The 23267-nt window shown below is 39.8% G+C and overlaps 1 protein-coding gene across 13 annotated transcripts in view; it reads right to left on the bottom strand.

The window, feature by feature from the left end:
- Positions 1-23267, bottom strand: part of MAP4 (microtubule associated protein 4) — a 271212-nt gene that overhangs the window by 210630 nt on the left and 37315 nt on the right. For 11 of the 13 annotated variants that reach the window (XM_030549739.1, XM_030549736.1, XM_030549737.1 and 8 more), the window contains one exon: positions 11081-11132. The exons of 1 other annotated variant lie outside the window; for it this stretch is intronic. The gene's annotated coding sequence lies outside the window, so the exon portion shown is untranslated. Of the gene's footprint in view, positions 1-11080; positions 11133-21887; positions 21935-23267 lie in introns of those variants that run through there. One more of the 13 variants, XM_030549735.1, reaches the window with a different exon arrangement.

The raw sequence follows: 23267 nt of genomic DNA, 5'->3' as shown, positions 1-23267 counted from the left end.
AAATTCTCTCACTCATCTGCCTCTGCAAAAGAGGGAGAAGACCACAAACCACTAACATCCTAAATTTTAAAGGTTTGAGCATCTGCAGCTCCCACTGACTTCAACAGGAGATGAGGTTACTGTGCTCTTTTGAGTCAGGACATAAGCAAATAGCACAGACTGATACAACCAAGTGCAAGGAAACTTCCCTGAAACTCTGGACAGCCAACGTGAACTGGGAGCATGTCAAAGAAAATCAATCCACAGCAAAGCCATACTTCATTCCTGACTTTTGTGGACAAATGAGAAGCAGATAGATTTTTGTATCGTCAGCCTGATACAGGCGTGTGAGGGAAAGAGTTAGAGAAAAAAAAGACAGGGATGGGAAAGAGAACCATAGTTGATATTCCCTGCTGACATTCCGCCCTTCACTTCTAGGAAATACTATGGGAATATTATAGCAGTGCACCCCAATACTCAACAAGAAGCATGCATATTTGAACTTTTTGCTTTCTAAGCACTTTACAGATGCTAATTGCCCCAAGATACAGTGTGACAACATAAGAAAATACCAGCTTTCAGAATGAATTTCCTTCCTTTGGGCAACTGTGTCACTCTTACTAACAACTTAGAGAGATGTGCCTAAAACTGCCCAAGTAAGAAACTGCTACTTTATGCAGATGTAGTTTTTCAGCTGATAAAGAGCCACATTAGAAAACTTTCCTTGAGTTGCAGCATGATGGACTCTGCCAAAGCAGCTTCATCAGGCGTACAAGAATAAACCCTTGCAGGGATTAGGGAATGTAAAGGTGGAGATTAATGGTTTTAGCTGGCCCTCAAAAAAAGCCACATGAAAAATGAGTTCATAGATAATATCTAAAGAAAGCCCCTTATAGAGTAAGTAACTAGCTGCACACATGCCTAAGAGCTTTGAAATGTGGTGCTGGCAGAGGGGGATGGGGGAGAGAGTGGATGGATGACTGGTATGTAATCTCCAAATCATAAATGTTAACTCCTTTCTTTTCTTTTGGTAAAAGGTAAAGGGCCCATCTTCTGCAAAGCCCTCTGTGTTTTAGCTGTTGAACACCTGATTTACAAACTCTTCTATTCCAGTTCTTCAAAGATGATCAGCAAAGAAGTCAGAACTGAAGACTGGCTTCCAAATTCTCATTTCACAGGAAGTTTTCTGGACATTACACACTGCAGAAAGGCAGCATCTAATAAGGAATTTATATCACTAATGACCTTTTTATGAGGGAAGTCTCTGGTTTTAACCTGGCAAGGGGCAGAAGACAGAGGAGAGGAGGGCAACAACAACAAAAAGGGGGGGGGGCTTGTTTCTGAAGCCTCTAGCTGTTAATAAAGCATTCTGTGCTACATATCAACTGCTAAGTCACACAAACCAAACAGGCAAGACAAGCAGCTGTTCCTGTCAGCTGCTTTCCTTTAATAGTACATGTATCAAAAAGGAAAGCAGCTTCCATTGAACTAAAAACAAAGCCAGAGAATAATGCATTAGTCAAAAGCCATGTCTGTAAAGGAGCCACATCTTAATATATTACCGCACTTCCAGTTAAAGTTTCTGCTTTCAATCAGCAACCCTAAACCCCCATGCTTATTCTTTATGCCTTGATCCGGAGAAGACGACTACTGGGTGCATGGGTATTTTGGAAAGGGGAAAGTTTGGTTACAAAACTTACTTTAGTCTGTTTCTGGCAACATTTTTGCTCAGCTGATATTATACTAATGTTCTCAACTCCTCCCACTTTATCTCAAGTTTTGCAATATTTGGTGTTTCTCCTAAAGCCCCAACTCCTTGAGTCATGAGATTACTTCAGAAGCTCAGCTTTTATTTATATAAATATACTAAGTTTCTAGCTTCCTTGGTTGTGGAGAAAACTGATATATAAACATTACAGCCTCAAATTAAAAAACAAAAGACAAAGAAACACGATGATTCGCCGATTTCTAAGCAAATCATAATTTTTTGGGGGACCCAACAACTATTTTTGAACAACGGGGGCTGGTAACACAGCTAACCAGATTCTTTTAGACTAAGGAATTTACAATATTTAAACTAGTTGTTTTTTTTTAAAGTTAAAACCTTTTTCAAGGTGCAGAAACAATTCAAACCTGCCTGAAATGATCTAGCAGGAGTGAGTGGGATTGTTATCCTGTGCCTCTGATCTTTCATTTTAAAGAGGTATAATAAGGAAGTGGTGGCTATTACCCCCAAGGACTCTGCTGCCAACCCCCAGATGGTCTGTTTTGTAAGCCTCTCCTGTTCAACATGTAGACTGAGATGGCTGTAGTTAAGGATCTATGGGATGTACTGGAACCTGGCTTTTCACTCTTCAGACAGGCCCCCTGCATTTTGCAGCAATACAGTATGCCAGACAAGAAATTCTGCAGTATCTTCATTTAATGTTTTCAACTGATCATTTTCATAGACTTAAGTAGAAAAATAAAGTCAGCATGGCTGCCAATTTCATTTTATGTTGCACTCACGTTTTCAGATTTCAACATGTTGCAGGTATTTGTAATGATAAACCATAGAAATGGTCAGTGGGAAAGGCTGGATGTTTGGCAGCTGGGTAGAGGCAGTCAAGACTTTTGTCTATACACAAAAGTTGCATTGCTTTAACTATACCAGCATAAAGCACCATGCAGGTTGGGGTACCCAATCACCAGACAGGGACAAACAATTGGCCACACCAAGTTCAGTTTGTAGTCTTTACCTCAGGTTTCTGTTTACTTAACACAGATTGTGGGGGCCCCTCTGGTCTCCACTAGCTTAATTGTCTGGCCCTTTCTCAGTGGAGGGGTAGGGTGGTCCACAGGGCTTGCCCCCCCACTAGCAGCCTTCTGTCACAGCCACAGGAGAGTGTACTCCCAGCCCTCCCCTGATCCCAGTCTCCATCATGGAGCTGAGCCTGTCTTTATATCCTCTAGTAGGGAATCAGATCCAATCCCTAGATCTTGTCCAGATGAGTCAGATGATGCCCAGAACCTGCCTTTTGGTCTCCTCTCCAGAACAGGGCTGCCTGCCCCCTGGTACTTAAAGGGGCAGAATGCCTTGTTACACACCTTTATACAATATAACCACATCTACACTGGGGATTGTATCAATATAACTTTCAGTAAGAAGCACCCCCCTAGCCAAAACAGAAACATTGCCAAAAAAAAAAAAGCATCAGCTAGTGCAGAATGCAGTGACCTTTCTGCTAAACAAAGTGATTTAGAGCAAGCACATTACACAACTGATTGGCGAAATGCAATAACTTCATCTATTTCCAAGTGCTTATTCAATATGCTGGCTCCAACGTAAGGAGCCCTATGTGATTTCCAGCCTGGCTACCATAAAGACCACTTCTCTTCCTATGCAGTTTTGAGACAGTGAAGACATATTTGCCAAATGCCTAGTCAGGTACTCTTGGACTGGAGGCAGGGTATTTCCAGAGGATTTGCATCTGTAAAACTTGTTCCTTCTACAGTCTGGGTCAGGACAGTTTTCTGATCTTCAGAGCATGGTCCAAGTAACATTTCTAAGGAAGCTTCTCTGATTTTGGACTACCAATGTGTAACCACAGCTGATTTGGATGGCACAAAGAGGCAGACTATTTGTACCATATATTGCAAGTAAATTAGTGTGTTTAATTTATGTCTTTCAACTTGATGCTGGGTGAATAATTAAATAAAAATTAGCTGTACTAGAAACACCCCATGCTGATGGCCACTGCTGCTTGCATTGTTTGTCAAAGAAAACTATTTACATTTAGGCATAAATATCCTAATTTAAAAATGCAGAGACAGCTGGACCTATTTGTTCTTGTAAAAAGTGTTTAAAACCATGCAGCTTGCAACATTTCATGAGCTGTTGGGCACCTCTGGAGGCTGAGAGTAGAACTCAAGTCTCTCTCTAGTCACAACTGCTCTGAAAAATGTCTTCCCAAGAAAGCTGGAAATAAAACACTCTTCATGACAAAGAAAGGAGGTACCACCCTTCCATAATATTATTGCTTCAGCACAGATGAGAAGTGGCAGCAATGGTTTAGCTTCAGAGTCAGATATGAAGTGGAAATAAGAGCCCATTGGGGCACCCCGAAACTATCAAGGATTATACAGCTATCACCTAAAACTCCCACAGTATGTAAATTCTCTTCTCACATCAGCACCTATAGGCTGGAAAGAAAGCTTACCCATGTGCTCCCTTCCAATATCAATATGTAAAACTAGGACCACAAGGCAAAGCAGACCAAATTTCTCCCCAGCAAGGGGCTCTCTCACAAGTTAAGATTTACCTCAGCATCCACTACTGTGTATTCCAGAGTCTGTGTCATATCCAGACCCACACCTGAGGTCACACAAGCAGGCATCTGTGCCAGTACTCACTGACACAGGCAACTCTGTTAGAGATTGAGGTAGCGCCTCCTTTCATAACCCTGCTCAACTGTTCCTTGCATCACAAAAGGGCATTCTGGATGCACTTTCACCTTGAGAAAGCACTAAACTGAATACTAAGTAAACTGAAAGAAAACACACCAGCTGTAAAACAGTCAAGGTCTTCTGTTCTACCCTGGGACTTCTAGTTTAATCCCTCTGATCAGTAAGTAAAGACATTTAAACTGTTGCATCTACTCGCCACCAGTATGCTGATTTAATTCTGCCTCTAGCAGGAGAATATGCTTGGAGTGGTCACATGATATTTATTCTTAAAGAGGATACTGAGGATTTTCGCTTGAGCTAAATCCTGCGATGTGGCTGGCCAAATGCCACAAAGCCTTGGTAGAACTCATCAGTTCTGAAAAGAGAGCAGCAATGTTAGGTGCAGGAGCCAGTTATGACAAAGTGATGGGTCATGCAAGAAGTAAGGAGAGCCTCCAGAAAACACTACTGCTCCCTCAAAGTACTAGTGCTGTACTAAGCTCATGGCAGCCTCTGGAACTACCTTGGCAGCCACTTCCTGCTACCCCACCTACTCGGTCAGTCAAAAGGCTGGGCTAGATGAAAGGCATATAAGAGGCAGGGGACAGAGAGAAAACACTGAATACTTTAAAGTAACAATCGTACAGAACAGTTCCCATGCTGCACCTAGAAATCTGGAATCAGAACAGAACTCTGGCAGCACAGGCCTGCATTAAATTTTGAATTGTCTTGGCCTGTCAGGAGGGGTTAACTCATCCCAGTCTAGTATAGGTGTAACCCACACACCTCCTGGGTGTGGTGCTCTGTCCCATCTAGTGGCATGGAGACCACTTGGAGACAGAGCAATGAGTCTGCTCTAAACTCTTAGCTAAGGGCCACTTGGATTTTAGCTCATGCCGTAGCGGTTTGTGCACTTAGCTCCAGAGGTCTCAAATTCAATCTCGCTCGCCGACGACCTTTTTTGGTTGCTTTAGAGGTAAAATCTTGTGCAGCTAAATTCCTGCCTTCTTGGAACAAGCCCAAAATTAGACACTGTGTTACCATCCAATAGAAATAATATTAGATATACACAGCTACTAATTTAATTCTATATAAAAATTTGCTCTAAGCTTATGTCTCAGGGAAGTACACTAAAAATCAGCAGACACACAGGAGATGAATAATTAACTATAAGAATTTGCACAGAGCACCACATCCAGAGGATGCATGCAGGTTTCAAGGGCATGCAAGTGGGAAAAGACAGTTACCTTTTCCATAACTAGTGTTCTTCGAGACGTGTTGCTCACGTCCATTCCATATTAGATGTGTGTGCTTGCCACATGCACCGGTGCCTGAAGTTTCTCCCTCAGCAGTATCTGTAGAGGATCAGTTCTGGCACCCCCTGAAGTGGCAGCCACATGGGGCAGTATAAGGGGCACCGCCAGCTCCCCCCCACTCTCAGTTCCTTCTTGCCAGAAACTCCAACAGTGGGGAAGGAAGGCGGGTCATAGAATGGACATGAGCAACACACCTTGACGAACACCAGTTACAGAAAAGGTAACAGCTGTCTTTTCCTCTTCGAGTGCTTGCTCACATCCATTCCACATTAGGTGACTGGCGAGCACACACCCCTAATATGGAATGGACATGAGCAAGCACTCGAGGAACAGATATTTGTCTGCAGCATTTTGTCAAAGACCTGGGAATCACTACCAGATGGTGTTGCCAGTCCCTGGCTGTGGTCAGGTTGGAGCATGGGATTAGCCTGAAGGTCAAGAGATGGCACAGTTTTAGTTCAGAAAAATAGTTCTTGAGACTAGTAGTTCCCTCGTGCTTGTAACCTGTATGGCTTCTTAATTTAGCCAGCCTGATTTTTTTCTTTCAAAACCAGTTAATGCTAACGACCAGTTTCGACCTTCCATAATGCAGACAGGAAGCCAGCAGAGAGGAGGAAGGGAGTAACTGCTGCACTTCAACCACCATTGTATTTACATTTCCGTTCTCTCAACAACAAATAAATTTAATTGGGATCGAAAATGAGGCACTACTTGTAAAACAAAGGTTGAAGTTTCTCGAGAGAAAGGGGTGCAAAAGTAGGTTTGGATTTCTTTGCAGTGTTATCAGGTGGGCATTTTGAGAGAATGATTCACTTCCTTGTGGAACTTAAAAACTGCAATAGCTGCAGAGTTACTGAATCTCAATGGGCAGCCAAGGTATTGTGTGCTATAGACACACACAGTTTCCCGCTGAAAGGAAAAGGATAAGAGACTGGACATATTATTTTATCCAGGACAATACTAATTGGTTAAGTCATTTTTCTTAAAATAAAGGACTTACACCCATAGTTTAGGAAGAGAGATGAACCATTCCTTCCAATATTCTATCAGATTATTTGGCACAGTATTTTGAATAAATATGTACTATATCATGTACCATTCAAGCAAGTAATCTTAGTCCACTGTTAACTTCTTAAATCATTTTCAAAAAACAAAATTTCCACGTTACTTCCACCAACTTAGACTATTCGACAAGTTTTAAGTAATCCAGGTTAACTGGCACTAATAGTGAGAAGTGTTTACTTCTTGCATTTCCTCCCAGGTTGGGCAATGAAAATAAGCTAGTCTATTTCTAATCAAAAGTATTCATTATTACTTAAAAGTCTGCCATACCACCTTATCACTTGACTACAAGTGCCACTGAGAAACATCAATATTTCACACTCCTAGAGGAAGCACAGAAGATGGCCAAAAGACCAGTGTGCTTTATATGTTTGCAAAGTCATAAAAGGAGCAAGTAAGGAGAATGTGCTGGCTTTGAACTGGTCAACCTGTCAAATTTTATTTGTTCTCTAAAGTAAGAGTCCCAGACATTATTTAAAGCCCTGCTTTTACTGGGAATGGCGATGGGAAATGATGTACTAAGACAAAACTCACCAGCCTCCAATATTAAAGGTGCATAATAAGGCACTTCCTCCTCAACACCCTCTAACCCTACCTGCTGCCTCTAGCTCAGCTGCTCTTCCGAAAGAAGTTAACTTTACACATCCGGCTATTGGAACTACTCCAGAGCCAATGAGCGTGGGTTAGACCTACCAGGATAAAGTGTTTCAGGAAATGCTTTTAGCTGCTGAACAAGCTCTTTGGGAAACACCTGCTTGATTTCAATGTCCTGAAAATTTAACAGCAAGTATCAAAAGGAGCGATGGCAAATATTGCCAACACCCTTTGAGCCAGCCTGCCTCAAGTCTACATTAATTTCTAGGTTGCTTTCTATACAAAGAAAAAGAAGGGGGGAGATTGAAAACCCCATGATCAAAAAGAGATGCAGGTTAAAGAAAAAAATGTAAGACATTTTGCCCTGATCGTCAGTGAGACAACCAAGAAAAATAGTAATATTCCAGGCTGACTCTTGACCAGCAAGAAAAATGCCCTGATAGGTACAAAGTTGCTTCAATCATTGCCAATCAGAAGTTCGAATGGGAAAAGCTGCAGTCCAGAGGAGGGTGGCAGGACTCCCACATCCTCTGTTCTGAGTTGCCTTTCTAAAGCAGGGATTTAGGAATATAAGCAAGGCCCCACTTTCCACCACCGCTCTCCCTTTAACAATGTCCAGGGCCAGAAACACTGAGAGGAAAGCATGAACTCAATAAATCCATCACGACCTCCCATCCCCCTCCCAAGCATGATAAGCCAATGTATTTGACTATTAGTCAAAAGAGCTTTTAAAGAAGAAAACAGCTTAGGATGGCTTTCCCCTTTGTATTATGGCTCCCTGCCAAATAAATCAACTGGCTGTGTTCACTGTAGATTGATTTAAATCAAAGATTTAAAATCACAGATTTTAATCATGATTTAAATCAGTAAGCAGTAACTCTTTTTTTAAATAATTGATTTTAATCTCGTTTTGTATTTGTACTATTTACGTAATTTTCCTCAAGAAAGGTTGATTCTCATTGGTAACCATCAAAACAAGTTGATTTGCAACTAAACAGCCTTTACACACTAATTTTGGGGGTACTTTTTGCTAACCAAGAAGATATACAGTATCTATACATGTTATTTAAGCAGTTATATGAATAAATGTAAGTTAAGCCACAGTCTTAATTTGTACTTGTTTTATTTATGTTAGAAAATGGTGCATTTCTACTTTACTAGGGTTTTTTTTAAGTTGTGCCCAACTATTTAGATGGAAACTGAAATTCAATTAAAAATACACAATCAGTTTGTTTGTTTTTTTAATTAAATAAAATACCTTAAAATGTGCTGGATATATAAGAAAAAGTTTATCAAAACATGTTTTACATTTAAAACTAACTGATTTAGTTAATAAAAGCTGTAGTTAGTAAACTCTAGTTCTGTAGTTAGTGAACTGAAATGATTGTTCCTGGTGACCATATGTTTCAAGATTTTAAAGAACTATTAGATCTCATTCTCTCAACCCCTACTTTTTATTCATAGACTGCAAGAGGAAAACAAGTTTTCATGCTTTTTTTTTTTAAAAACTCCCAATCAGTTTTGTAATTTTCAGTTAACTAGTCACTGAAATGAAATCGCTGAATAAACTGAAATGAGGAATATGTTCTTTCTATACATGCAGACGATGCTACTGCTGTCAAAAGCTAGTTTAGCACTTCAACAAACTCTAGTTCCAGGTGCTTAGCCAGTGACTTCTACTAGTTCAGTGGTTTGACTTTTTAAAAAAAAAGTTAACATGTGTTGCTTAATTTTTTTTAAATTAACTAAAATATTTAATTATAGTACGTTTAAGCCTTACTATAGGTTGTCAAAATTTCAAATTTAACTTTAGTTTTATTTTTACAAAATGAACATTTAATTTAAAATTTAAAAACCTGATTTTTTTAATCCACCTTGGCTGTGATACTCAATATTAGATAAAAGCCAGTTTTAGTGATATATCAGGTTATGCATGGATCTGGAAAGCGTTACTTGCTTTGACTGTGAATTAATCAGACAAACCTTTCCTACCTCTACACTAGTAGCTGGTTAGGAGCCTCCAAGAAAGAGGTATTCAAGAAGAAGCTTGTGCCACACCTACAGAAGTGGAGACAATTTAAAGATGCAGTTGAGACAACTGAATGTCCAGGGGGTGGGCAGTTTTAACTAGTCATTCCAAGTACAGTGGTTTGCCATTAAAAATCCAACATCTACCATTTAGTACATAATAGAATTACTTCCTGTTCTAATTCTATATACTAAAGTATCTCAGAGTCCTGTGGCACCTTGTAGACTAACAGACATATTGGAGCATAAGCTTTCGTGGGTGAATACCCACTTTGTCGGATGCATGTAGTTAAATTTCCAGAGGCAGGTATAAATATGCAAGCAAGAATCAGGCTAGAGATAACGAGGTTAGTTGAACCTGCCTCTGGAAATTTCCACTAACTGCATCCGACGAAGTGGGTAGTCACTCACGAAAGCTCATGCTCCAATACGTCTGTTAGTCTATAAGGTGCCACAGGACTCTTTGCTGCTTTTACAGATCCAGACTAACACAGCTACCCCTCTGATACTTGAAGTATCTCAGATGTCACTGGGTGTTAACAGTAGGTAGGTATTGACTCTGACGGTGACATCTTATACTAATTTTGTATGTTTCATGGTTTGTTTGGTATCTGTATCACTATGTGGGTGAAGACAGGAAGAAACATACTGCATTAGCCAAACACCTCCAAGTCTGAGAAACAGCAGAGGCTTGAAAAAAATGGGTAACATTTTACAATATGAAAGCACTTAGCAATTAAATTAGCCATTGTCACATGTATACCCCTACATTACAGCCTATGCCCTTCTCAACACAAATAGGAGTCAATGGTTACCGAATTCGATTTATTCTTAATTGTTTGCTAGTATATGCAAGCGCACAGGGTCTCACAGAACAGATATGCTCACCCCCTTAATCATCCCTTGGCTATGTGAGTCAGTGCACCACTATGACACAGTTTGGCTATATAGCACCTTCTGTTATTCAAGAATAGCAAGTGTGGCATTTGAGACTGGGGTAGTGACAAGCTCTAGGTTTGTTAATTACTTCGTCCAAACATGCTGTCAAGCTGAGTCAGACTCACCTCTTCCCCGCAAAAGAATCGTGTACAACTGGGTCACTCAAACTCTGCATCAGCAGAACAAACAGATGACACAACATGAGACTAGACAGGCTGGGGTAAAGGAGGAAAAAACTGATAGAAGAAACAGGAAAAGGGAAGAGGTCCAGCCTGCCAGACATTACATCCTTTGGGTCACATTTAGATTCTGCTACCTAAAACTGAGCAGATGCAGGTGCCAGAAGCAATAAAGAAGCCTCAAGTCTGAGAGCCTGAGCAAAACAAGGAAAACTGAAGATCTTAGGTGGAAGAGGGAAGGATTTCATGTTGTTAAAATGCTTTCAGTGCATATTCATTCTGCAGAGAGTGGGAGGGTCCCACACACAATGCCTAGCATTAGGACTTACAGATTCTGCCAGACTATACTCACTATTTCAGCCCCAATCAGCTGAAGCAGCTGGACCAGCCTGTCCAGCTTTGCTGCTAAACTCCAGAGGGAGCCTAAGCAGTCTCCACACATAATATTATGGCTACGTTTTTCCAGCTGAAGTTTCAGTATGTATGCACCAATGATTCTGCTTCAAAATTTTGTGGATGTCAAATATGTAACATCTTTAATGAGAGGTGATTCCATACCTTAAAAGCAGATGTTCCCTTTGCGTGTTCTTAATCTCCACAAACGGCTTATCTGTGAAATAAATGAGTACACAATTAAAAAGGAAGCTAGGGTTATAATCAACTACTTGGGTGTCATGAGACTTTGATCTTTATCAGGGCTGGCCAGCCCAAATTTTAGTCCATGGCTTTGTATAAACCAATCCACTTTAAATTTTACTAAATTTTAATTTGCCATTTTCCCATTTCTGTGGCCTGGGATCCTCTCTCTTGCTTTATCCCTCAATGACAACATAAAATAAAGCAGACACTGGGTTACTAACCCAGCCCTGAACCCTAACTGTAACAGTCTAGAAAGCAAGTTCTACTGTAGCCTCTAATAAAAGGCTGGTTAGCACTGTTCAAGTCATTCATAAAAAAGCCAGAAGGAACCACTGAGATCATCTAGTCTGACCTCCTGCATCACACACACCACAGGATTTCACTGAATTAATTCCTGTTTGAACTAGGGCATCTTTGTTAGAAAAACATGCAACATTGATTTAAAATTGTGTAGTGATGGAGAATCCACCACAATCCTTGGTAAATTATTCCAATGGTTAATTATCCTCACTGTTAAAAATGTGCACCTCATTTTTAGTCTGAATTTGTCTGGCTTCAGCTTCCAGACACTGGATCTTGATATGGCTTTGTCTGGTACACTGAAGAGTTTTCTTATCAAATCCCTGTTCCCCATGTAAGCACTTACAGACTGATCAAATCAGCCTTTAAACTTCTCTATGCTAACCTAAATAGATCAAGCTCCCCGAGTATCACTATAAAGCAAGTTTTGCAATTCTTTAATCATTCTCATGGCTTCCTTCTGAACCCTTGCCAATTTATCAACATCCTTCTGGGAAGAATATTTCAGTAGCATCTGCACCAGTGTTATTACAGAGGCCATATAACCTTCTTACACCTACTCAATAGTCCCATGTTTATACATCCAACGATCACATTAGCCCTTTTCCCTGCAATATTGCACCAACATCTTATGTTCAGCTGATTATCCACCATAACCCCAGAGTATTTTTAGAGTCCCTGCTTCACAAGGTAGAGTCCCTCTCAACCAGTATGGATGTCCTGCATTCTTAGTTCCTAGATTTATGACTTCACATTTGGCTGCACTGAAACATTGTTTGCTTGTGCCCAAATGATCCAAATAACTCTGTGCCAGAGACCTATCTTCTTCATTAACCACTTCCCTCCTATCTTTGTGTCATCTACAAACTTGGTCACGAATGATTATGTTTTGTACCAGGTCACTGATTAAAATGACTAACAGCAGAGTGCCAAGAATCAATCCCGCAGGACCCCTCCAGAAACACAACCGCTCAATGACAATTCCCTGTTTACACAGTTACATTTTGAGACTTGTCAGTTAGCCAGTTTTTAATCCATTTAACATGTGCTGTGTTGATTTTGTATCATTCTAGTTTCTTAATCAAAACGTCATACGGAACCAAGTCAAATGCCTTACAGAAGTCTATTACCTCAACACTATTACCTTTATCAACCAAGCTAGATCTCTGAAGAGATTACGTTAGTTTGACAAAATCTATTTTCCATAAGCCCATATCGATTGGCATTAATTATTACCCTTCTTTAATTCTTGACCAAGTCCTGTATCAGTTGTTTTATTATTTTGCCAATTAATACATATGCACAAAATATAAATTAAATTGAAATTGAACAAACTAAAGACTAAATAGCTGCAAGAGACATCACTAAAGGTAAATTTATACTGGAATTTTGTGTCTTCCAGGTCACGCTTCATGACATTAGAACACAGCGTCAGAGTCAAATAACAAATGTGGCTAACATGGCACTCCTGGCGCTTATGACCTATACCAGCCATTCACCAACGATTGCCTTGTGTCTATGTGCAGAATAAAACTGATCCAGAACAATGAAGAATCAGAACAGACAGCTCAGTGGTTTGAGCATTGGCCTGCTAAACCCAGGGTTGTGAGTTCAATCCCTGAGGGGGCCATTTAGGGATGTGGGGCAAAAATCTGTTAGGGGGTTGGACTAGATGATCTCCTGAGGTCCCTTCCAACCCTGATATTCTATAAGTTAGTACAAAGGCACACAAGCAGCAGCACTGGTGCAACCATAAGAGAACTGAGTGGCGACGTACTCAGGGAGAAGCATCAAGAAAAGTATCACCCTCATGGCTTGTGCACTCTACTAGCCAGTACATGCAGAATATTAACACTCGTTCTTCAGAGGGAAGGAGTCCTGCAGGACAGGCACCTGGAACTTGAGGAAAGGACAGAGGACTCACACCAATGTAGTAGCTGACAGGAACCCTCATACATAAAACACACTCACAAAATAGTGTTACACTTATGATTCTCAGAAAAATTTCTTAGAATCGTAGGTCTTGGAATTGTGCAAGTAAGTTTTCAAGTGAAAGTGGAGACTCTCTAAAACAGTATATTTCTAGCCCTCATGATTGCAGAGAAGAGCTTGAATATGTGATCCAAATGTACTTTAAGATTCAAAAGTCAACATGTATGTAAAAAAATACCAAAATTATGTTTTAAAGTTCCATGATTTTGGGGAACCTGATTATTTTTGAGCACTTGGGGCTGGCAACATTACAGTTATGAACTGATAAATTAGATTGACTAAAATCACTGGATTATATCTTGGCCCATTAGAGTCAATGGGAGCTTTGCCACTGACTTCAATGGAATCAAAATTTCACCCATTTTCTTTGAAAAAGATACATTTACAGTAATTTCATGCTGTGTAAATTGCACTGAATGATAGTCTTCAATATACTTCAAATCATCCATCATATTGTGTTCCTTTGCTCTCAGATGCCCCAAAAGCACAAGTACTTCCACTGGGGGGAAGGGAGGAAGCATTAAAGCTATTTTGTTCTAGGTCAGAGGCTCCCAAACTGTGGCTGATAACTAGGGGTCCAGAGAGAGCTGTCTGGCCAAATGGTGCTGGTTCTCCTTGTTTCCAGCTTGAGCAAAACATAAATAGATGTAAAGAATGAAGATATAGAACAAAAATAAACAGAGTGTGAGCAACACTTAGAAAAGAATGTCTCCCTTAACACATTAAAGAGAGCTAAAAACACTACATTAGAATGGCCATACTAGGTCAGACCAAAGGTCCATCTAGCCCAGTATCTTATCTTCCAACAGCAGCCAATGCCAGGTGCCCGAGAGGGAATGAACAGAACAGAGAATCATCAAGTGATCTATCCCCTGTTGCACATTCCCAGCTTCTGGCAAACAGAGGCTATGGACACCATCCTTGCCCATAGCCATTGATGGACCTATCCTTCATGAATGTATCTAGTTCTTTTTTGAACCCTGTTATAGTCTTGCCCTTCACAGCATCCTCTGTCAAGGAGTTCCGCAGGTTGACTGTGTGATGTGTGAAAAAAATACTTCCTTTTATTTGCTTTAAACCTGCTGCCTATTAATTTCATTTGTTGGACCCTAGTTCTTGTGTTAAGAGAAGGAGTAACTAAAACTTCCTTATTTACTTTCTCCACACCAGTCTTTTTATAGACCTCTATCATATCACCGCAGTCGTCTCATTTCCAAGCTGAAAAGTCCCAGTCTTATTAATCTCTCCTCATACAGAAGCCGTTCCATACCCCTAATCATTTTTATTGCCCTTTTCCAAGTCCAATATATCTTTTTTGAGATGGGGCAACCACATCTGCACACAGTATTCAAAATGTGGGCATACTATGGATTTCTATAGAGACAATATGATATTTTCTGTCTAAGTCCTTTCTCAGTATTATTTTTCTACGTAAACAATTTCTCAAGATATGTAGGATCATTAATGATTAATTCCTCCTTATAGAAGATAATGGCCTTTTTGCAGGTGGTCTCACCAAGCTGTTAGACACACACCAATGGATATAGAAAGGTAAACTTAGTTCATAAAAGCAGGTAACATCAAATAGTCAAGCACTTTTCCTCTTCCATTATTTCCCACCATTGTTACCATAGATGCAATGTAGGGAAAGGCACCAATAGCCAAGGACATTTTAATCAGCAGGGCTCAAGAGTGCCACCTTCTCAAGATAATCAGGTATACCAGAGAGATGTTTGTAGCAACAAAGTTTCAATAAGAAAGGATCTGAATAGAAAAACTGCCCCTTGAACGTTCTGGTAAAGAAGCAGCATCCCATACCAATGCCCTTTTGCAGCCATGGATTGCAGAGAATTTGATCCCATCTAGGGAAAATGAGTCCAAAAAATTGCAAGGAGGCTCATGACTACATCAATCAAGTTTTTATATAATGGAGGAAGAAAAGTTCTCCCAAGAAAAGCTTCCTGGATTCTGAAGAAGATTCCTGCTCAAAATGGAAGTTAGTTCTGGATGTAGGCATTTCGTACCAGTATCTGAGGAGCTTACCACTAATATTAGCTGAATGCGCCAAGTAACAGCAACCTGTTAAGCAACACTTGGTTCAGCGGTTACCTGAAAGAAGATCAAGGAGGCCTTTGGAAGGAGATAAGGTTAGTTATCCTGAGAAATTAAAGTAATTTTTTTTTGGAAGAAGGAGAAGAGATGCCATCTTCGACTAACAGTGACAACATAGAGCTGGGGTAGGCAACCTATGGCATGCTTGCCAAAGGCGGCACGCGAGCTGATTTTCAGTGGCACTCACACTGTCTGGGTCCTAGCCACTTGTCTGGGGGGCTCTGCATTTTAATTTCATTTTAAATGAAGCTTCTTAAACATTTTAAAAACCTTATTTTCTTTACATACAACAATAGTTTAGTTATATATTATAGACTTATAGAAAGAGACCTTCTAAAAACGTTCAAATGTATTACTGGCCTGTGAAACCTTAAATTAGAGTGAATAAATGAAGAGTCGGCACACCACTGCTGAAAGGCTGCCAACTCTTGAAGTAGAGGCACAACGTAGGTGAGGTAATATCTTTTACTGGACCAACTTCCGTTGGTGAGAGAGAAGCTTTTGAGCCACACAGAGCTCTTCTTCAGGACAGAAGTTGGTCCAGTAAAAGATACTACCTCACTCACCTTGTCATTCCCAGGATATATGAGAGACACAGCTACAACTACACTACATATAACAGTGAGACAGTAGGTCCAACATAACTAACCAACACTGAATGGACACCAATATAGAATACAAAAGAAATACTGAGATTTCAAAAGTAGTACTAACAGAAAGCCTTCTCACCTCTGTAAACAAATATTAATATAGAGGCATGTCAGCCAGCCTGTTGGTGTCCCATGTACCATACTACCTACTGGACACCAAGAACTCAGAGATGAACAGAACATTATTTTACTGACCAGACTGCCTCCCTGTGGTTAGCCAACAGCAAAAATACCAGAGGAAGAAATTCAGTGGATATAAACACCTATAAGATCTCTATTCTGTTTTTTCACTTCAGCAAGTGGGTATTGTAGTTTTAAGAATGCTTGATAGAGACTGGAAGTGGCTGGGTCATTACACAAATTGAATTGATTTCCCCATTTTAAGTATCCTCACACCTTCTTGTCAACTGCCTGGAATGGGCCATCTTGATTATCACTTCAGAAGTTTTTTTCCTCCTGCTGATAATAGCTCATCTTAATTAATTAGCCTCTTAGAGTTGGTATGGCAACTTCCACCTTTTCATGTTCTCTGTATGTATATGTTCCATTCTGTGCATCTGATGAAGTGGGCTGTAGCCGACAAAAGTTTATGCTCAAATAAATTTTTCAGTCTCAAAGGTAACACAAGTACTCCTGTTCTTTTTTTAGTGGATACAGGACTGATTAAGAAATTAACACCCAATCACATAGCCCAGGTTACTATAATCTCAATTGCATTTGATCTGATTGTTTCACAATATAGCACACAGTGCACAGTCTGAGCCAGATCCAGGACTTTAATTTTTAATAGCTAGCTGCTTCAGTTTATTCATTTATAGCTAAATTGAACAGATGACCATTTTGGTTACCATTAAGTAATTAGTAACTGGACCAAAATGAGAAAGCTCTCACCATTCAGCCCTCTTATGAACATCAAGAAGCTTTTCTTCACTATAGTCACTAGACAGGTATCAATGAACATTTAGAAATATTAAAAGATTCCACACTCAAGAGGAAATTAAATCTTGCTGTGTAAATAGTGTCAAAATATATATCCCAATTTCCTGGGAACTGTACTACTTTCACAGGGATCCATTTTTGACCCACTATTCTCCTTCCATATCCTATCTCTGAATGATCCTACCCACAAACAAGGCATTAACTACTATATTTATGTCACCAATGCACAAATCAGTATCTTGGTGGAATGATGATAATCAATGGCATACAGTAATACCTACAAAATATATAGGAATGACAGGATAGGTCATGCTGGGGGGAAAGCAAAGCACAGAGTCAAATATAGTACAAATCTTAAATGAACCAAACTGTACCACAGATAATCTATGGATAGCAATTTCATGCTTGAATAATAAGAATATAGCAATAGGGATATACTACCGACCAACTGACAAGGATGGTCATGGTGACTATGAAATGCTCAGGGAGATTAGTGAGGCTATAAAAATAGAAAACAATAATAATGGGGGATTTCAACTATCCCCATGTTGACTGGGTACATGTCACCTCAGGATGGGATGCAGAGATGAAGCTTCTTGACACCATAAATGACTGCTTCTTGGAGCAGCTAGTCCTGGAACCCACAAGAAGAGAGGTAATTCTTGATTTAGTCCTAAATGGAGCACAGGATCTGGTCCAAGAGGTGAATATAGCTGAACCAGTTGGTAATAGTGACCATAATATAATTAAATTTAACATCTCTGTGGTGGGGAAACACCAAAGAATCCCATCACAAGTAACATTTAATTTCAGAAAGGGAAACTACACAAAAATGAGGTTAAAACACCCTAGTTAAACATAAATTCAAAAGGTACAGTCCCAGAAATGAAATGCCTGCAAGCTGCATGGAAACTTAAAAAAAACAAACACAAGAGACTCAAATTAAATATAAACCCCAAATTTAAAAACACCCTAAGAGGACCAAAGGAGTGCCACCATGGCTACACAAAGTAAAAGTAGTAGTTAGAGGCAAAAAGACATCCTTTAAAAATTGGAAGATAAAGCCTACTGAGGAAAATAGGAGCACAAATTCTGGCAAATCAAGTGTAAAAGTATAATTAGGCAGGCCAAAATAGAATTTGAAGAGCAACTAGCAAACAACTCCAAAACTGAACAGCAAAAAAAAAAAAAAAAAAAAAAAAAAAAAGAAAAATTAAGTACATCACTGGACAATCAGATCTCTACGGTAGAGGATGTAATGGAGATTCCCACACCTGAGCCATTCTTTCTAGATGAAAAATCCAAGATACTGTCCCAGATTGAAGTGTCATTAGAGGACATTTTGGAACAAATTGATAAATGAAACAGTAATAAGTCACTAGGACCAGAGGTATTCAAGAATTCTAAAAACTCAAAAGTGAAGTAGCAGAACTACTAACTGTGATATGTTACCTATCGTTTAAATTAGATGACTGGAAGATTACTAACATGAAGCCAATTTTTTTTTAAAGGCTACAGAGATGATCCCAGCAAGTACAAGACAGTAAGCCTAACCTCAATACCAGGAAAACTGGTTAAAACTATAGTAAAGATCAGAAACATGGAGACAAGTCAATATGGCTTTTGTAAAGGGAAATCTTGCCTCACTAATCTATTAGAATTCTTTGGGAGGGTAAACACACGTGGACAAAGGTGATACAGGGGATATAGTGTACTTGGACATTCAGAAATCCTCTGACAAGGCCCATCACCAAACTCTCTTAAGCAAACTAAGCAGACATGGAATAAAAAGGAAGATCCTCTCATGGATTAGTAACTGGTTAAAAGATAGGAAACAAAAGGTAAGAATAAATGGCCAGTTTTCAGAATGGAGAGAGGTAAATAGTGGTATCCCCCAGAGGTCTGTACTGTTCAAAATATCCATAAATGATCTGGCAAAAGGGGGTAAACTCTGAGATGGCAAAATTTGCAAATGATACAAAATTATTCAAGATAGTTAAGTCCAAAGCAGACTGCAAAGAGTGACAAAGATCTCACAAAACTGGGTGACTGGGCAACAAAATGGCAGATGAAATTCAATGTTGATAAATGCAAAGTAACTTACACTGGAAAATATAATCCCAACTATACATATAAACTGATGGAGTCTAAATTAGCTGTTACAACTCAAGAAAGATCTTGGAGTCATTGTGGAAAGCTCTCTGAAAACATCCGCTCAATGTGCAGTGGCGGTCAAAAAAGCTAACAATGTTCAGAACCATTAGGAAAGGGATAGATAAGACAGAAAATATCATAATGCCTCTATATAAATCCACAGTGTGCCCACATCTTCTATACTCTGTATAGATCTGGTTGCCCCATCTCAAAAATAAATATCTTTAAGGCCCTACTTAACTTGCAATATTGCTGATCCCGCAATATTCGTCTTCCACCTCAATTTTGATTTTAATTAGCTTACTTTGCAGATTCTACAATTTTGCATACATTTTGAAGTTTGCAACACACACCTTTTTCCCTATTAGTACATTAGAACCCCATTTATCTGAGCTGACAGAGGAGGGGCTCCCACAGTCAGCCCCATGCATTAATGACCATAATACAGTTACAGCAGAAGGTCTGGATATCAAAAAAAATTAGCAGCCATAACATAATACTTGAGTGTTTATATTCTTCCACCAAATTTTTCTTAAACAGGTCTTCTCTGGATTTTCCAAATTACCACAATTAATAAACGTCCATTATTACTTTTCCACGATTTTGCATGTCTTGTCGGCAACTCAGAAGCAATTATTTGACAATCATCCCCCGATTCAAGTAGGACTCTAGATATATTAAAATTGGAAAAGATACAAAGAAGAGAAACAAAAATTATTAGGGATATAGAATGGCTTCTGTAGGAGGAGAGATTAAAAAGACTGGAAATTTTCAGCTTGGAAAAGAGACAACTAAGAGGGGATATGATAGAGGGCTATAAAATCTTGGCTGGTGTGGAGAAAGTGAATAAGGTCACCATCTGAAATTAACTGGCAGCAAAACAAACAAAAGGAAATACTTCTTCACATATCACAGTCAACCTGTGGAACTCATTGCTAGGGGATGTTGTGAAGGCCAAACTATGACAAGGTTCAAAAAATAATTGGATAAATTCCTGGAGGATAGGTCCATCAATGGCTATTAGCCAAGATACTCAGGGATGCAATCCCATGCTCTGAGTGTCCCTAGCCTGTTTGCCAGAAGCTGGGAGTGGACAACAGGGGATGGATCACTCAAAAACTGCCTGTTCTGTTCATTCTCTATGAAGCACCTACCATTGACCGCTGTCAGAGACAGGATACTGGGTCAGATAGACCATTGGTCTGACCAAGTATGGCCGTTCTTATGTCCTTAATCTATGTCTATTGTAGATCTCTTCCCTTCAGCCAAGCTAAAATCTCAGCAAGCCTTTCTAACGTATCCTCAGGGCCACCCATCAACTAAAACTTAATAGCCAAATCGGAGCTTCTGAAACTTTCCTCTGCTTCACAATGAAGAACATTGCTATCATCACTGCTACTGAAGCCCTTAATCTTTGCTTCCTCTCTTCAACTTGGCCCTCTCAACTCTCACATATACGCTTCTTCCAGCACAGAATCTCCAAATCCAACCTTTCCTCTGCCCAAATGGACTAATCTATGGTGCAAGCCCTGATCATCCCATGCCTTAACTAATATAATCACCTCTCCAACTTCTGAGTCCAACTTCACCCCCTGAAATGCATTCAACATTATGCTAAATTAATCTTCCTGACTTAGAATTGTGTCATTCCTGTACCACTCCATCTACTGGCTCCCCTCCTCCCACCACGAAGACAAACATTTCATCCTTACTTTCAAAGGAAACTTAGTTTAGCTCCACTCTGTCTGACACTTAATCTTATTGCAAGGTCAGCACCTTCTTCACGCCACTAGTAAGCCCAGACTCAGCTGCCAGATTCTCTTCTCCTACAAGCATATTCATTGTCTCCTATGTTGCCCCTTGCAAGTGAGAAAATCTTCTAGTAAAAATCCAAGTAGGAGGATATAGAAGTGGCTTTAAGTCTCACACCTACACCCCAAAGCTCACCTCTCTAATACACAGTAAACTGCAACCTGATAATGGCTAGACAGTTGGCAAATGGAACATGCTGCTCTTGATTGGCTAAGAAATGCACACATCCTATTTGTTAACCTGTCTCTCACACCTGGACTTTCTTGTTTGTCTCAGGTACCTGTTACATCTTCTATTTTAGATTGTAAGTGCTTCGAGGCAGGGAATATAGTTTTCTATATGTCTGTACAGCACCTAGCACAATGGGTCCCTGACATGGTGGGCCTCCTCCAGATGCTATCATAACATAGTGTTTAATGCTACTTTCTGTTTTCAAGTTACAAACTGTGTGGCTATATAGAATCCTAATGGTCCATGGAACTTTGCAAATTACCCTCAACAAGAAAGGATTTGAGGATGGGGCATATGGACCCTACTCTCCTAGAGATGAACCTCTTAAAAAAATGTTTTTAAAAAAGGATTTACACAGAAAGGATTATGAACTCATTCTGAAGTACTTTTGCCCTTCCCTGGTGTCAGAAAATATGATATTCACTTTTGCTACAAACACCAAGTTACAACATACACAGAACTTTCATTCAGCAGCTCCATTACAAAATTAAACCAGATTAGTTTTAACAAAGCATGCGATATTCTGATCTACTTACACTGGTATGTTGAAGAAAGAGGTCAGGATTTCCAGTTCAGTTGGAACTTGGAGAAGACTGCCTCTGCAGTGACATGTTGCCATGGTGAGTTTTAAAGCAAAACTACTGAGTAAAAAGAACTCTGAACTGCTAGAGATTCATTTCACTATATTACTAAGTCAGCATGAAAATTCATGAGATTTAAACAAAATCTACTTATGTTTTCAAAGTTGACGCTTGCCAACTTTCATAATTTCTAGTGCCTGAATTGCTAGTTAATATCTATTCATTTATATGCAAGTCTCTTGCAGAGGTCATAATCCTCTTCTAATATCATTCCCACAAGTGCAGGCTGCCTAAAGACAAGGAGGATTAGGTCCTGTTAGTACAAATGAGGGGGATGACAGCAGGGAAGGGTTGCATATCTACAGCCCAATTTTCAAATTTACTGCTGACATCAGCAGGAGTTGCAGGTGCCAGCACTTCTGAAATCAGGCTACCAAGACTATATGCCAAGAGTTTCAGAATAAAAAGGAAACTGAACACCAGGGTCTCTCTCTGAGTATAATTAGTTCTTGTGAAAGGTCCTAGTTAAACACTGAACTGGCAAAGCACCAGTAGTATTAAAGTGTGCTTCCTTACACCGACGTGGAAAAGTGCATCAACCCAAATCTGAAGGAACCATCCCTTAGAGTGAGGACAGTCATCAGATGCCATCCAGCAGATAGCAGCACCCAAGCATCACAAACCTGGTTTAGATTCAAGCCAGCAACCTAGAGGTTAAAGGCGCCAACTGACAGATTTTACCTGCATTTTTACTTCTACCCACAAAATCACTAATTCAGACTCGATTCTGATGTCCATTTATGTTCCCAGATGCACAAATGGTCACCAGTTGCCTAAGTCATTTTGACAGACTGAATAACCTGAATATTAGGCAGCCCTTAAAATTATCCCACAAAGCAATACATTCTTTATTCAACCAGACACTGAAGATAGACCTGCATTAAACTGTTAAGAGATCCAGTTACAACATGGATGCCCCCATGACTTGTCTAAGTGAACCCTGTTTCATCTTGCAATATAAGTGGGACTGAATTGGATTTTCGCCATGTCCCTGCAACATGCAGCCATCTTAGCCAAGGCTATCACTCTAGAAGGGAACACAGGTAAGTTTAAACAACAAGGAGTCCTTGTGGCACCTTAGGGACTAACAAATTTATTTGGGTATAAGCTTTCGTGGGCTACAACCCACTTCATCATATGCATGGAGTGGAAAATACAGGAGCAGGCATAAATACATGAAAAGATGTGATTTGCCTTACCAAGTGTGAGGTCAGTCTAACGAGACAATTCAATTGACAGCAGGATACCAAGGGAGGAAAAATAACTTTTGAAGTG

Source organism: Gopherus evgoodei, chromosome 2 (genome assembly GCF_007399415.2).
Source record: "Gopherus evgoodei ecotype Sinaloan lineage chromosome 2, rGopEvg1_v1.p, whole genome shotgun sequence".
Lineage (NCBI taxonomy): Eukaryota > Metazoa > Chordata > Testudines > Testudinidae > Gopherus > Gopherus evgoodei.
This window is presented reverse-complemented; position numbering and strand designations above follow the sequence as displayed.